The following is a 12,738-nucleotide window of genomic DNA, read 5'->3' as shown; positions in this document are numbered from 1 at the left end:
TTAGAGATGCAGAGGTCATAGATCATAGGTGGAGCTGGGACATCGCTCCCCTGCCCACTAGGGCAGTTCTTTTAAGGGAGGTCCACACCAGTGCTGTGTATTATAGCCTCCTGTAGGCTCTTATGAGACTTCAATTTCTGTTGGAGCATGAACTGCCTGGATTTAAAGCTCCTCTCCACTGCTCACTGGCTATATTGCTATTGATGCGTCACTTAAATTTCTGGAGCCTCAGTGTCTTTATCTATAACTTGGGTAAAATGACTCCTACTCTGTGGGATTTGTGTTGAGGAAATGAAATAATGCATGTGCATTTGGTTCCTTCACTGTCCCATCTTGAGAAAGGCAGGATCTGCAGTAGATAATAGATACAACCAAGAGAAGGTCATGGGCCGATTAACTCAAGTCTTCTCTTTGCCAGGCAGGACAACCAGTGTGAGAGTGAAAGGTACCAGAGGGCTGGAGCACATTCTATTACCACCGTGACTTGTGGGTCTTGGGCCACCTCCTCTCCCACACATCAAGGCAGCAGACACATAAAGAGCAAAAGTGAAGCAGAGACAGTGATCCTCCTTCATTCCACTCCCAATCTCCCAGACAGGTGATGGAAATTGGACAGAAAAGAGCAGAAAAGAGCAAAGAAGTCAATTATCATCCACTATTTGGTATAGTCCCACTACTTCCAAAGTGTTTCTCAAAACACAGCCTGTGAGTTCTCCTCCATGTTGTATTTATTACACATTTGTAAAGAAAACTTTTTTATCTGGAATGCTCAGGAACTTGATGTCCTGATTAACCAAATGTTCTATTTAACTGGAAGGCACCAGATATTGCATAGTTTTCAACATTGAAACATGGCAACTGGTTTTTTTAAACAAAATTTTAATCAAACATAACTTAATATTTATCAGAGAATTTGTAAGTCATGGTAGGTTTTTGTATTGCCTCCAAGGCAGAACAAGAAGCATCCCTTTTTCAAGATTTATACAGGTGAACATGTGGATTATTAGAGGTTTCTTACTGATTTAGTAAAAACGACATGGATTTCCTTCATAGTTAAGCAGATCTAGGTTGAGTCCTAGTTTAAACATATGAGCTGCGGGCTGTTAATCTCCACAAGCCTTAGGTTTTTAATCTGTAAATTTGATACAATGGCATTGCTTTAAGGAAGTAATCAGATCATGATTATAAAGCCCTTTGCTCAATGCCTGACTCATAGTTAAGTCAACTTTGTTTTGTCCATTCTCTTCTTTCTGGTTCTACTCCAGCTACATGGAAAATAAACGTGCAGAGAAAGTGTCAGGAAACACTGCAGACCACCTAACTGTTCTCATATAGGAAATGTTGACAGGGCAAGGACATTAAGATATGATAAATTTTGCATTTCTGCAGTGCATACTACACACAGCCATTTCAGCTAATCATCATGGCCATCCTGTGGTTGGGAACACAGGCTTGGAGAGGATGGTTCAGGGTGCCAGTCTTACTTGTGAGTAAAATTTTTTATGTGCATGTTTAGTAAAACAGCTGTTTGGATGAAAGATTCTTATAGTTGCAAAGTCAGAGGTGCATTGCCAGTGCTTTGGTTAAAGTTCTTGCAGTTCATCCCCAAATTGCCTTCCTGCAGCGAGTTAGGAAAAGGCATTATAAAGTTCTTGCCTGTGCCTCCTTATGTGGTCCCAGAGATACACACAGTGGCTTTTCTCTGTCATCAGTCATCCTTGGGCATCAACTGTCTATAAGAAATTTTGCCTCAGATACAGAGCCTAATCACTGAACCAGTTTTTATTTGGCTAATTATTTCTCAATGATAGCTAAAGGCTCCATTTTATTTGCTGGCCCATCGTTTGTCTAATTATTAAAGTCCCTCAAATTCAATTAGGTCAACTGATGACAGGTCTTGGCTCAGACAGGTGGACTCACCAGTGGGGACCCTCTTGCCTGTGTCTCAGCCACCTGAAGGGTTTTTCCATGACAATTTGCTCAAGCAAGATGGGGTCAGCTGTCCAGGGAGCACTCGGGAAGCAAAAGGTTGTCTTGAAGTGTGAACAGAAAAGCTCAATGGGCATCAGTGATGCAAGAAAGCTCTGGCAAAAGCAAATAGGGTCATGCCAGGCAGCACTGGGGGTAGCTCCCCCATATCCCGGAAAAGCTGCAAAGTAAAGGTTCGCAAGACATGTGGTTTCTTAAGAGCCAAAAATGGAGAGGGCTTTTCTTTTGAAAGACCTGCTCCAGCAGAGCCTGCTGTGTTTTTACTTGCTCTGCATGAGATGCTTCCTGTTGGGTGTACTTGCCCAGGTACCAGGATAGTGTGAGGGCTGAGGGCAGCACTGTTCCCACAGCTCTGAAAGGGAAGAGGCGAAGAGGCCAGGGGAAAACAGTCTATGTCCTGCCAGGTTAAACACAACTTCTTGCAGTCAAGCTGGACAGCAGAAAAACAGGGAGAAGTGGGATTTTCTATCTGCTGGGTTGGTCTGCAGTCCCCCACACATTCAAGACGAGGCAGCGGTGGAAGGAGGGTGCATGGACTCATCATCCAGTGTCCGTGGTTCAGTTTCACCTCTGCCTCCTATCCGTTGTGTGATCTTGGGTCCCCGTTTTATCAAAGTGAAATGGGAATAAGACTACTGACCTCGTATGGTGGCTGTGAAGATAAACGGAACAATATACAAATAGGGTACACAATGGTACTTCGTAAACTGTTCTTTCCCCTTCTTTTGGTTCCAAAGCCTTATCCAACTGTGACTGACTCCTCACTAAAATACCAGCCCCCTTTCTCCCTAGAAACAGAACCCTGACTTAATTTGGAGGCTGCCATGAGCCCAGCTGAACAATGACATCTATCAGCCTGCCTTGCAGAAAGGGGCGGCCAATGAGACATAAGTAGAAGGTACTGAGTGGGGTTTGGGAGGAAGCATCTTCCGTTTCTTGCCTCCTCTTCTCCTATCCAAGAACCATGCCTAAGCTCAGATGGAGCTGGCACAAGCCTAGTGCCAGGAAGATGTTTGCTGCCTAAATAACCTGAAAAATAAAAATAGAAACAATGAACACTTATGGGCTTGAACATTGCCTGTCAATACACTAAGGCCTTTATTTGTTTTATTTAATTCAATCCTATGAAATTTTGTTTTACTAGTATTAATTTCTATTTAAAAATTAGGAACCTATGGTACAAAGTACATGAATAAATATACGTAGGCATGAGTGAATGAGTCAGTGCATGAACAACAGGGCCCATTGGAATTCAAGGAGAATTAGGGGTAAAGGGTAGGGATATTGGTTTTCTATTACTACTATGCCAAATTACGCTAAACTTGGTAGCTTCAAATAACACAAATGTATCATCTTACAGTTCAACAGGTTAGAAGCTCAACATGGGTCTCACTGGGCTAAAATCAAGGTATCAGAAGGGCTGGGTTTTTTTCTGGAGGCTGTAAGGGAGAATTTGTTTCCTTGTCTTTTCCAGCTTCTAGAGGCCACCCACGTTCCATTCCTCCACTCATGACCCCTTCCTCCATCTTCACAGCAGCAAGGTCAGGTCAGGTCTTTCTCATGCTGCTTTACTACCCAGTGTCTCTGATCTCTTCCCCTTTGAAGGACCCTGAGATTACACTGGGCCCACCCAAATAATTCAGGATAACCTCCCTTTCTTAAGGGCAGCTGATTAGCAGCCTTAATTCCATCCACAATTTTTATCTTCCTTTCGCCATGAGAGGTAAGGGATTTGCAAGTTCCAGAGATTCAGACGTGGACGTCTTAGGGGGCCATTATTCCATCCACCACTGTATGTTTCTGCAGAAGCTTCTTTGTTATTTATGAAAACATTTTTACAACAGGAGCAGTTTCAGCATGACCCTCACTCCATGGCAGGGTGTCAGATTTCAGTTCAAAGGTTACAGGATGGTGGGATGCTGCATGCACAGGATGCTGTGGCCACAGCATCTCATGCTGTCATCCTCTCCAGAAGACTCCCAGGCATCCCTCTGGGGGAAGGAGGCAGGTAACACTGGCCAGTCATACACAGGGGCTATCTGAGGGCTCTGGAACGTTCCTTATCTTATTCATTGGCCTTTGGCCATGTGGAATTGATTTTCAGACATTTCAGAAGAAAGAGGGAGGAGAGCTTTCCTCCCTCTTGAACCAGGGCCAGTCTTCACATTCACTTTACCACTGCAGGTCTTTAATTAGACATGAAATTCAGGTTTTAAGTAGGAAATACTGATGTCCTGAAAGGGAGAGCAACTAGTCCCAGGTGACTCAGCTACTAATTGACAAAGCAGAAAACTGGAGTCTGGGACTTTCTACCCCGCTGACCCTGAGCAAGTCTGACTGTGAGCCCACCAGTGCCCATGACCAGACCCCTCTCTGAATCAGCGCCTTTCAGGCCAAAACAACCTCTTCATGCCCTTACAGATGTTTATATCCTTTTTCTCTATCAAAACCCATGCTGCCCCTAGGAAGTACTTCTCCTGCCTCCCCGAGGAGCCCATTTGACTTCTTGTCCTTCCTCTTGTGCAGGTCAGTCTTGGTCATTTCATGTCAACTGGTATTTCTATTTTGTCCATGATGCGTCTCTCTCACTTGACCTTGAGCTCCCGAAGGACAATTCCATCTCAATTATCCTTTACTTTTCCATTGCCACTTCCGCTCCTTCCAGAATATCTTTCCCACTGTAGAGCAGCGCTAAATCTTTGCTACTTAGATGCTTTGAGTTGATCCTACTTTAAAAATTTGTTCCTTTTCACATTTCACCTTAGTGCAGCAGCCCCAAAGAAAATCAGCTACCTTTCCTCCAATACAGCCATGATTTTTAAAAATGATTGTCATCTTTAGGATCCACTCTGTTCCTACTCAAGTTTCTATCCAGGAATGTTTTGCAAGAAATGCCTCACTACTCTTCCATTAAAAAACAGAAGACAAATTAGTTGGTCCTTGAGCCATCACTGGTGTTTCTGCAAGGTGAACCACTCAAGGTAGCAAAAAAGCAAAGCACATTTGTGAGGCTGAAAGGTGATATCCTCCTCCCCACAAGGCTCTGCCCACTGAAAACCCAAGGAGCAGATGGAGCTTTTATGCCTAGCTGAGCATTGCTAAACACCATTGTTTGAACAGAAACAGAGGTCAAATCTTAGAGATAAACAGGTAATACAATTAATCCCTTTTCACTTCCATCTTCCTCCTGCCTAGCACACTGAAAACAAACTTTGCTCATTCTTTCCAGGGTCTTGAGTGGTGCCACGGGTTACCATGCTGCCTGTGGAGCTCTCTAGATAAAAGGCCCATGTGTCCGTTTTGTGGATGGAAAGACTGAGAATAGACAAGGCACATGTTTCCAGAGTTGCTGGGGTGGCAGGAACACCCCGTCACATCTGCATTTCTCCATTTTCAGTCCAGCTAAACAAAGAGGATCAGACACCTGTGAACCGATGAGCACAGAACTAATCTAAAGGACTTTGCCCAGACCTACAATGACTTTGGGAAGCTGCACTTAGTACCTACATTATACTAAGAACCAAACTGGGTACTTTCACATTTCATTTAATCTTCACAACAACTTTGTGTAGTACACATGTCACTTTGTAGCTGACAAATCTCAGACTCAAGGAAATAAAACTACTTGCCCAAGGCCCCTCCATGTAAAAAGTAATAAAACAAAAAATTAAATAGTTTATTCATTCATTTTGATTCACTCTTCAACAGATATTTATTATAAAATGACCTGGTGCCAGGCACTGTGCCCATAAACAAAGCAGGCCACTAGAAGAAGCCAGTGTTCCTGCAGGGCTGGGCTTTGATCTGAAGATAGCCTGGTGTGTCCTAACCAGACACAACATACTGCGTAGCTGGGGCTGGGTCCAAGGAGGAACCTATGCCCTGGAAAAAATCTGTCTCATCTTGGCATTATTCTCTTTCCAAGGGTGAAGGTAATTACAGGATCACTAAATACAATTTTGCAACAAGACCCTTCATTTCTCCCAAACCTGACAGAAATGCCCCAGCAGAGCACACTAACTCACAGTCACTTCTTTGGCAGCAGTACTAGACCAGAGCAGGGATGGCCAAAAGTCAGTTGGGCATGTTGGGTAGACACTGGACTTACAGTATAATTCTAGGGTTCAAGTACTTACCCTGACACTCTCTGGCTTTACAGAGGTTATGTCACCTCTCAAACACTTCATTTCCATAAAGTCAAATAGTAATTCCTTTCTTGCACGCTTAGGGTGAAAACTAGAGGAAATGACATATCTGGCACAGAGCAGGTACTTTTTAAGACAAATGAGAAAAAAGATCCACCAGGCTGGCCAGACACTGTGGGAAGTTTGCAGAGACAGAAGAAAGCAGTGTGTGCACTTGGGGGAGAAACCAGGAGAGACTGGAATATGAGTAAGCCTCATGGAGGCAGGGGCAACAACTGTGTCCCCAATGCCAAAAGATAGTCTGCAACATAATAGGAATTTTCATAAGCATTTGTTGAATTCAGGAATAAATGAATATTGGTTGCTGTCATGGCTCAAGAGGGGCCAATAGTGGAGAACATGGTAGGCAAAATCTGAATCCTGTGACCATGGGTCTAGGGCCAATGCATGGATGGACAATGACAGAAAGGCCATTATCCCTTCAGATCCCATTCCTGGAGGAGGGCAGATCCTCGACCTCAACCAAGAGAAAGCACCTAGGTTCCAGCTGTGGGTCACTTGGTTTATACCATTTGCTAGGAAGAGTGGATGGAGCTCCTGAAAGCTCCTGCCTGTCCTAGGCAAGCCCACTCAGGCTAGGACCATTTTAGACATACCCATATTTAGAAATCTTTTCCTGGAACTTCTGGACCAGTTTTGCAAAAAGACAATGATACCCAAAGCCCCAGAATACAACTAAAAGTGTTGCACAGAGATAGATGGTGGACAAGTCATGGGTCAGCCTGGGAGAGAACTATGGTCATTGATGTTTGGGACATTCTTTGAGGTGTTCTGGGGTTTGAAGACCAGTATCCTTTGGGAGAGAAAGGAGGAGGAATCCCCAGTGAGAGGTGAGTTTGCCCAATTCTAAACAAGATCTCCTCCTTTCCCCATATTGTGTTTTGTCCCCATGGGATGCAGCAAGCATCAGAACCACCCACACATGATTTTAGACATAGGGAGAAACCAGGCCTGGAACACACAGTTAAAAATGCTGTCATGCTAGCCATAGCCCAAAGAACTTACACAGCAGCAAAGAGCAGGATTCTCTATGAGATCTCTTTGTCTTGAGCCCCACCTCTTCCTCCCTGCTCGCCCCTTTGAGCCTTTGCTTTTGTTATTCCTTCGTTGAGAAATGTCCTCCCGCTTTTTTGTTTTCTAAAAAATTCCTACTCACCTTTTAAAATCACTTTGTGCCATCTCCCCATGGAGCATCCTCCATCTCTCCAGGCCAATGCATAGATGGACAATGACAGAAAGGCCATTATCCCTTCAGATCCCATAAGTCCATGTCTCCCTTCTCTGTGCACCTGCAGCTGCAGGCTCTTGTCTATAAGAGGACACTCACAAACTCACACAAGGCAAATTCTTTTAGGGCATGGATGGGAATACTTAGTGCTATATGATAGGGCCCAGCTCCGTAACAAGCATATAGTAGGTACTTAATAGTTAAATGAATCTGTTGGGCAAGAACACTCCTGCATGGGAGGCAAACCCAGGAGCGAGCTCAGACCTCCTGACTTCTAGTTCAGCATCCTCACTTGTCAGTCTGGTCCAGAGTGGACCAAAAATTAAGGCCTTATTCTTTGTTTTTTTCATCAAGGTCCAATTTTTTTCCAGATATAGTCCTAAGAATCAGAATTACCAAAAAAATAAATAAGTAAACACAGTCAGGCATGCTCAGCTACTCAGGAGGCTGAGGTGGAAGAATTCCTTGAGCACCAAGTTTGAGGTTACAGTGAGCTATGGTCATACCACTGCACTCCAGTCAGGGTGACAGAGTGAGACTCTGTCTCTAAATAATAATAATAATAATAATAATAGATAGATAGACAGATACATAGATAAATTCAAACTAACAACATGACCATGTTGGGGAACAACTAACTCAGGACGGCATCCCTTTTGGCCCTCAACCCCAAGAACATCCAAGCAAGGTGGGACCTTATGGGTCATCTCATCCTCCTCCTCCACTGCCTCCAAAACCCCTGGTTAAGCGAGGACAGGGAAGGGCATCCACTCAGCTGAGTTCTTCCGGGGACAGCATGCTCATCACCTGCTTCCTAAGCATCCCCTTGACTTTAGTAATAATAAGAATTATTGATGTGTTTTCAGCTCTTGTCACGTGCCTCCTGTGCCACAAATACCTACCTTAGCTCTTTGACAAAACAACTTTTGAAAGTCAGGTGTGACCATTCTCACTTTCCTAGATGTGGAAACTGAAGTCAAGAGGTGTTTATAATTTTATCTGATTGCAGAGCTCAGACAACCAGGCCACAAAATAAGGTCCCGGTAGTTCCAAAGCCGTTGTGTTTCATCGCCATGGCTCACCATGACATAAGAAATGGATATATTTAGTCTCTGCCCCTGTTTCCTGGAACACAGCTCCTAAGTTTCTTGAGATCTCCAAAGTGATAGGTGTCTTTTTATATGCCAGTGACATGACAGTGGCTGGGGGCTCCTGGATAGTCTCAGGATTCTGGGCTGGTTGTCAGGGGAACCAACCAAGTCATTACACGGTTGGAATTTTCAGCTCCAGCCTCTCCCATTCAGCCTCCTGGGAGGAGAGAGAAGGAGCTAAAGATTGAGTTGATCACCAATAACCAATGATTTCATTAATCATCATGGCTCACACAGATGGTACAAACACAGGCAGAAGAGGCCAGGACAAGCTGGTTTCCCCACTGACAGCCTCTACCAAGCTCAGCAGTTGCCTGGACTGCGCAGTAACACTTATGCTGGATTCTGTGTGGCTGAGGCTGCTAGCCGACTTCCTGCACCAGCCAGGCCTGGGTAGCCTCAGACCCTCTTCTGGACAGCTCTGAGGGATGTCAGCTTGCGCCCTCCCCTGCCTTACGCTCAGGCCCAGGCTTGGTGACACATGTCCATTACCACCTGCCTCTGCCTGAGCTACCATTAGTGTCTAAAATATTGTCATGATCCAGCATAAGCCATGACAGGCTACAATTAATTAATTAATCAGTTATACTCTATCAGCAACTGCAGACCAGAAATGTTAAATAAACAAATTAAAGGCTGTGTTTCACTAAAGCTCAGCCCAATGAAATAATAATGAGGCAAAGTTAACTGCTCTGAACAGAGAAAGGAAGAGTATTATAAGGAAATATACCAGCGCAGTAATATCCTTTAAAAATACAGAGGGTATACTGCTGCAAAAGCAGCTATGACTGTCCCACGCTCTGCTCAGGGAAGGTGGTAGGAGTGCAGCAGGTGCTGCAGAAAGAGCAGGGCTCTGTAGACAAAACCGGACTTGAAGCCCAGCTTCACTGCTTATCAGCAAAAATCCATCCCAGCTTTGCCACTTATCAGTAACTCCCTTCACTGCTTTGAGCCTCAGTTACCTAACTTATTAAAAGGAAGAGGAGGAGAATACTATCAGTAATTGTTTGGAATTTTTTTTTTTTTTTTTTTTTTTTTTTTTGCCAGAGCCCAAGGGCACTTTTTCAGACACACTATTAGGACTGGGCCAGACTCTTTCTCAGGTTGCAACAGGGTAGTTCTGGGGCCAGACACAGTGGCTCACGCCTAATCCCAGCACTTTCGGAGACTGAGGCAGGAGGATGGCTTGAGCCCAAGAGTTCAAGACCAGCCTGGGCAACCTAGGGAGACCCCATCTCTACAAAAATAAAAAAAATTAGCCAGGCATGTTGGCCTGCACCTGTAGTCTCAGCCACTGAGGAGGATGAGGTGGGAGGGTCGTTTGAGCCCAGGAGGTCAAGGCTGCAGTGAGCTGTGATTGCACCACTGCACCCCAGCATGGGAAGCACAGTGAGACTCTGTTAAAAAAGAAAAGAAAGAAAAGAAAAGAGAGAGAAAGAGAGAAAGAGAGGGAGGAAAGGAAAGGAAAGGAAAGGAAACAAGCCAAGAGCTCTGGAATCTTTGAGAAAATGGGTCCATCATTATTGCAGGATCTGTGGTTACTCATCCAGGAATTGCTATCTGGGCAGTTTTCCAGCATTCTTGTTGGATGATAACGTTCTTTCCCAAGGCTTTATCCATATAGATCAGCATCTGTGGGGCCATGATAGAAGGTTAGCTATTTTTCTTCTAAGGCCTTCTGTTTAGAACCTGACTGTGGCCCCCAAGGAAGGCACCCTCACTTTTACCTGGGGCAGCAGCATCTTAATCCTCTGCTAATGATACCATCATGCTGGCATCTTGTGGGATTTTTTTCCCCCCCCTACATTGAAGCCTCCAGTCCCTGTTCTGGCATAAACAGGCAGACAGGGATTCTGAAAGCCAAGGAGAAAAGATCCCAGAGAATGTTCTGGAAGTTGGAGAAGAGGAAGCCAGAGGGCAAGAGCTACACCATGGGTCGGTGACAGAGGCAGTCCCACACTTCCCTCCACCCACCACAGTGTGGCTTTGAGGGGTCAAAGGGAGGATTCCAGTCCTGCTCAAACCAAGGAAATGGTCATTATCTTAGGGCATTGCTTCCAATTAAGGTCCTTCTAAGGGTGATGGGTTTTCCCTGCCAGATACAGGTAGAGAATTTAGGTGACAAATGGTTTGTATTATTCTGCTGACACCCTTTTTATCTTCCCAGTAATTCCGGAAGATCATAGCACTCTATAAGGTCAATGGATAGCTGTGGGCTGGTATTTGTGTGACCCACAAGGGTCTCCTGGAATTCTACCCCTCACACATATCTTTACAGCTGGGACCTGGATGCTGAACTTGGTTATGCCCAAAGATAACTAGTAGTAAAACTACTAAACTACTAATAACACTAATGATAGGCCGGGCATGGTGGGCCACGCCTGCATTCCCAACACTTTGGGAGGTCAAGCCTGGTGGATCACTTGAGGTCAGGAGTTCGAGATCAGCTTAGCCAACATGGTGAAACCCCGTCTCTATGAAAAATACAGAAATTAGCCAAGCGTGGTGGTGGGTACCTGTAATCCCAGCTAATCAGAGGCTGAAGAAGGAGAATTGCTTGAAACTGGGAGGTAGAGGTTGCAATGAGCAAAGATGGAGCCAGTGCACTCCAGCCTGGGTAACAGAGTGACACTCTGTCTCAAAACAAAACAAAACAAACAAAAAAACTAATGATAGCGGTGGCACCATTTATTCATGACTTACCTTGTGCCAGGCCCTCTGCTAAGTGCTTTACATGCATTAATTCAGGGATTAGCAAACGAAGGCCACCGGTTATCTAAAGTGTTATTGGTACAGCCACACCCATTCATGTGTGTGTTGGCTATGGCTGCTTTAGCACTACAATGGCAGAGTTGAATGATTAAGACTGAGCACATATAGCCCACAAAGCCTAAAATATTTCCTCTCTAGCCTTTTTGAGAAAATTTTTGCCAACCTATGAATTAAAATTATTGCATTCTTACTCAAGCACAGTAACCTGGGGATCATTGTGACCATTTTATATAAAAATAAACTGGGATTTGGAAAGATTAAATACTTGGCCCAATGAGACATAGTTTATAAGTGGCAGAGCTGGGGACTGAAACCTTGGGCATCAGAGTTCAAGTCTGGGAATCCTAGGATCTATCCACACCTTATTTTGAAAGTGAATCAGAAATGACCAACATATTGGCATGAACTTGCTAAGGCCTCAGAAGCCCTGGCCCACAGGAGTGTTAGGAGATTGGGGGCCACTGATCAATTGCGATAACCAAAGCCCCAGAGCCTAGGAAGGACAAGAGTGTTACAGGTATTACTCTGACTCTGGAAAGGAGTCGGGCCACTTCCTTTCCCAATCTCTGTGAATGCTGAGGGGTTGGTACCTGCTGGATTGATAATATGATTCTGCATCATACAGAACAATTTGTTACCTCACATCATGAACGTTGCAGGCCTTATACCCGTGCATGGTGTGTAGCATATACTTAAACTTATTTGCAAAGGTCACCCTCTCTTTTTTAAGTCTCTTTTCCACACTGAGTGGAGAATAAATGGGAAAACAACCTGTCATAGTCCTACAACTTCGTAATTTCAAAAGTGCATTAGGAGCTGAGTAGTCAACCTCTCTTTGGGACCCTCATCCTCCCAGGACCATCCTCCTGCCTGGTTCTCTTGGACCCCAGGTTAAGCATCCCTGCCTGCTTCCAGGACTCTTCATAGGATAAGGTGGCCACACTCCTTGGGTCCAGGGATTTCCTATTCTGGCTGGCTTCAAAGCTTGCCAAGGCGAGGCACAGTAGCTCATGACTGTAATCCCATCACATTGAGAGGCTGACGCAGGAGGATTGCTTGAGTCCAAGAGTTCCAGACCAGCCTGAGCAACATAGTGACACCCTCATCTCTACAAACAATTTTTTTTAATTAGCCAGGCATAGTGGTGTGTGCCTATAGTCCCAGCTACTCAGAAGGCTGAGGTAGCAGGATAGTTTGAGCCTGAGAGTTCGAGGCTGCCGTGAGCCATGGTTGCACCACAGTATTCAGCCTGAGAAACAGAGTAAGAGCCTGTCTAAAAAAAGAAAAGAAAAAAACTTGCTCATTTGTCTGCAAATACAGATGACCCAGCCCATCCCAAAGAGTACGCTGTGCCAGGTCTGAGGTGGAGCTCAGGATCTGTTAAAGTCCCACA

General features: G+C 44.8%; 1 long non-coding RNA gene across 1 annotated transcript; it reads right to left on the bottom strand.

Annotated features, from left to right (window-relative positions):
• Nucleotides 1-742: 742 nt before the first annotated feature.
• On the bottom strand, nt 743-8,631 carry LOC139359893 (uncharacterized). The gene is made up of 3 exons (XR_011616524.1): nt 8,325-8,631; nt 7,351-7,503; nt 743-3,018 (listed from the first exon to the last, which is right to left on the bottom strand). It is a non-coding gene; the product is annotated as an uncharacterized lncRNA (long non-coding RNA).
• Nucleotides 8,632-12,738: the final 4,107 nt, after the last annotated feature.

This window comes from Macaca nemestrina, chromosome 18 (genome assembly GCF_043159975.1).
Source record: "Macaca nemestrina isolate mMacNem1 chromosome 18, mMacNem.hap1, whole genome shotgun sequence".
Classification (NCBI taxonomy): Eukaryota; Metazoa; Chordata; class Mammalia; order Primates; family Cercopithecidae; genus Macaca; species Macaca nemestrina.
The sequence above is the reverse complement of the archived record's forward strand: the minus strand, read 5'-3'. Positions and strand labels throughout refer to the sequence as shown.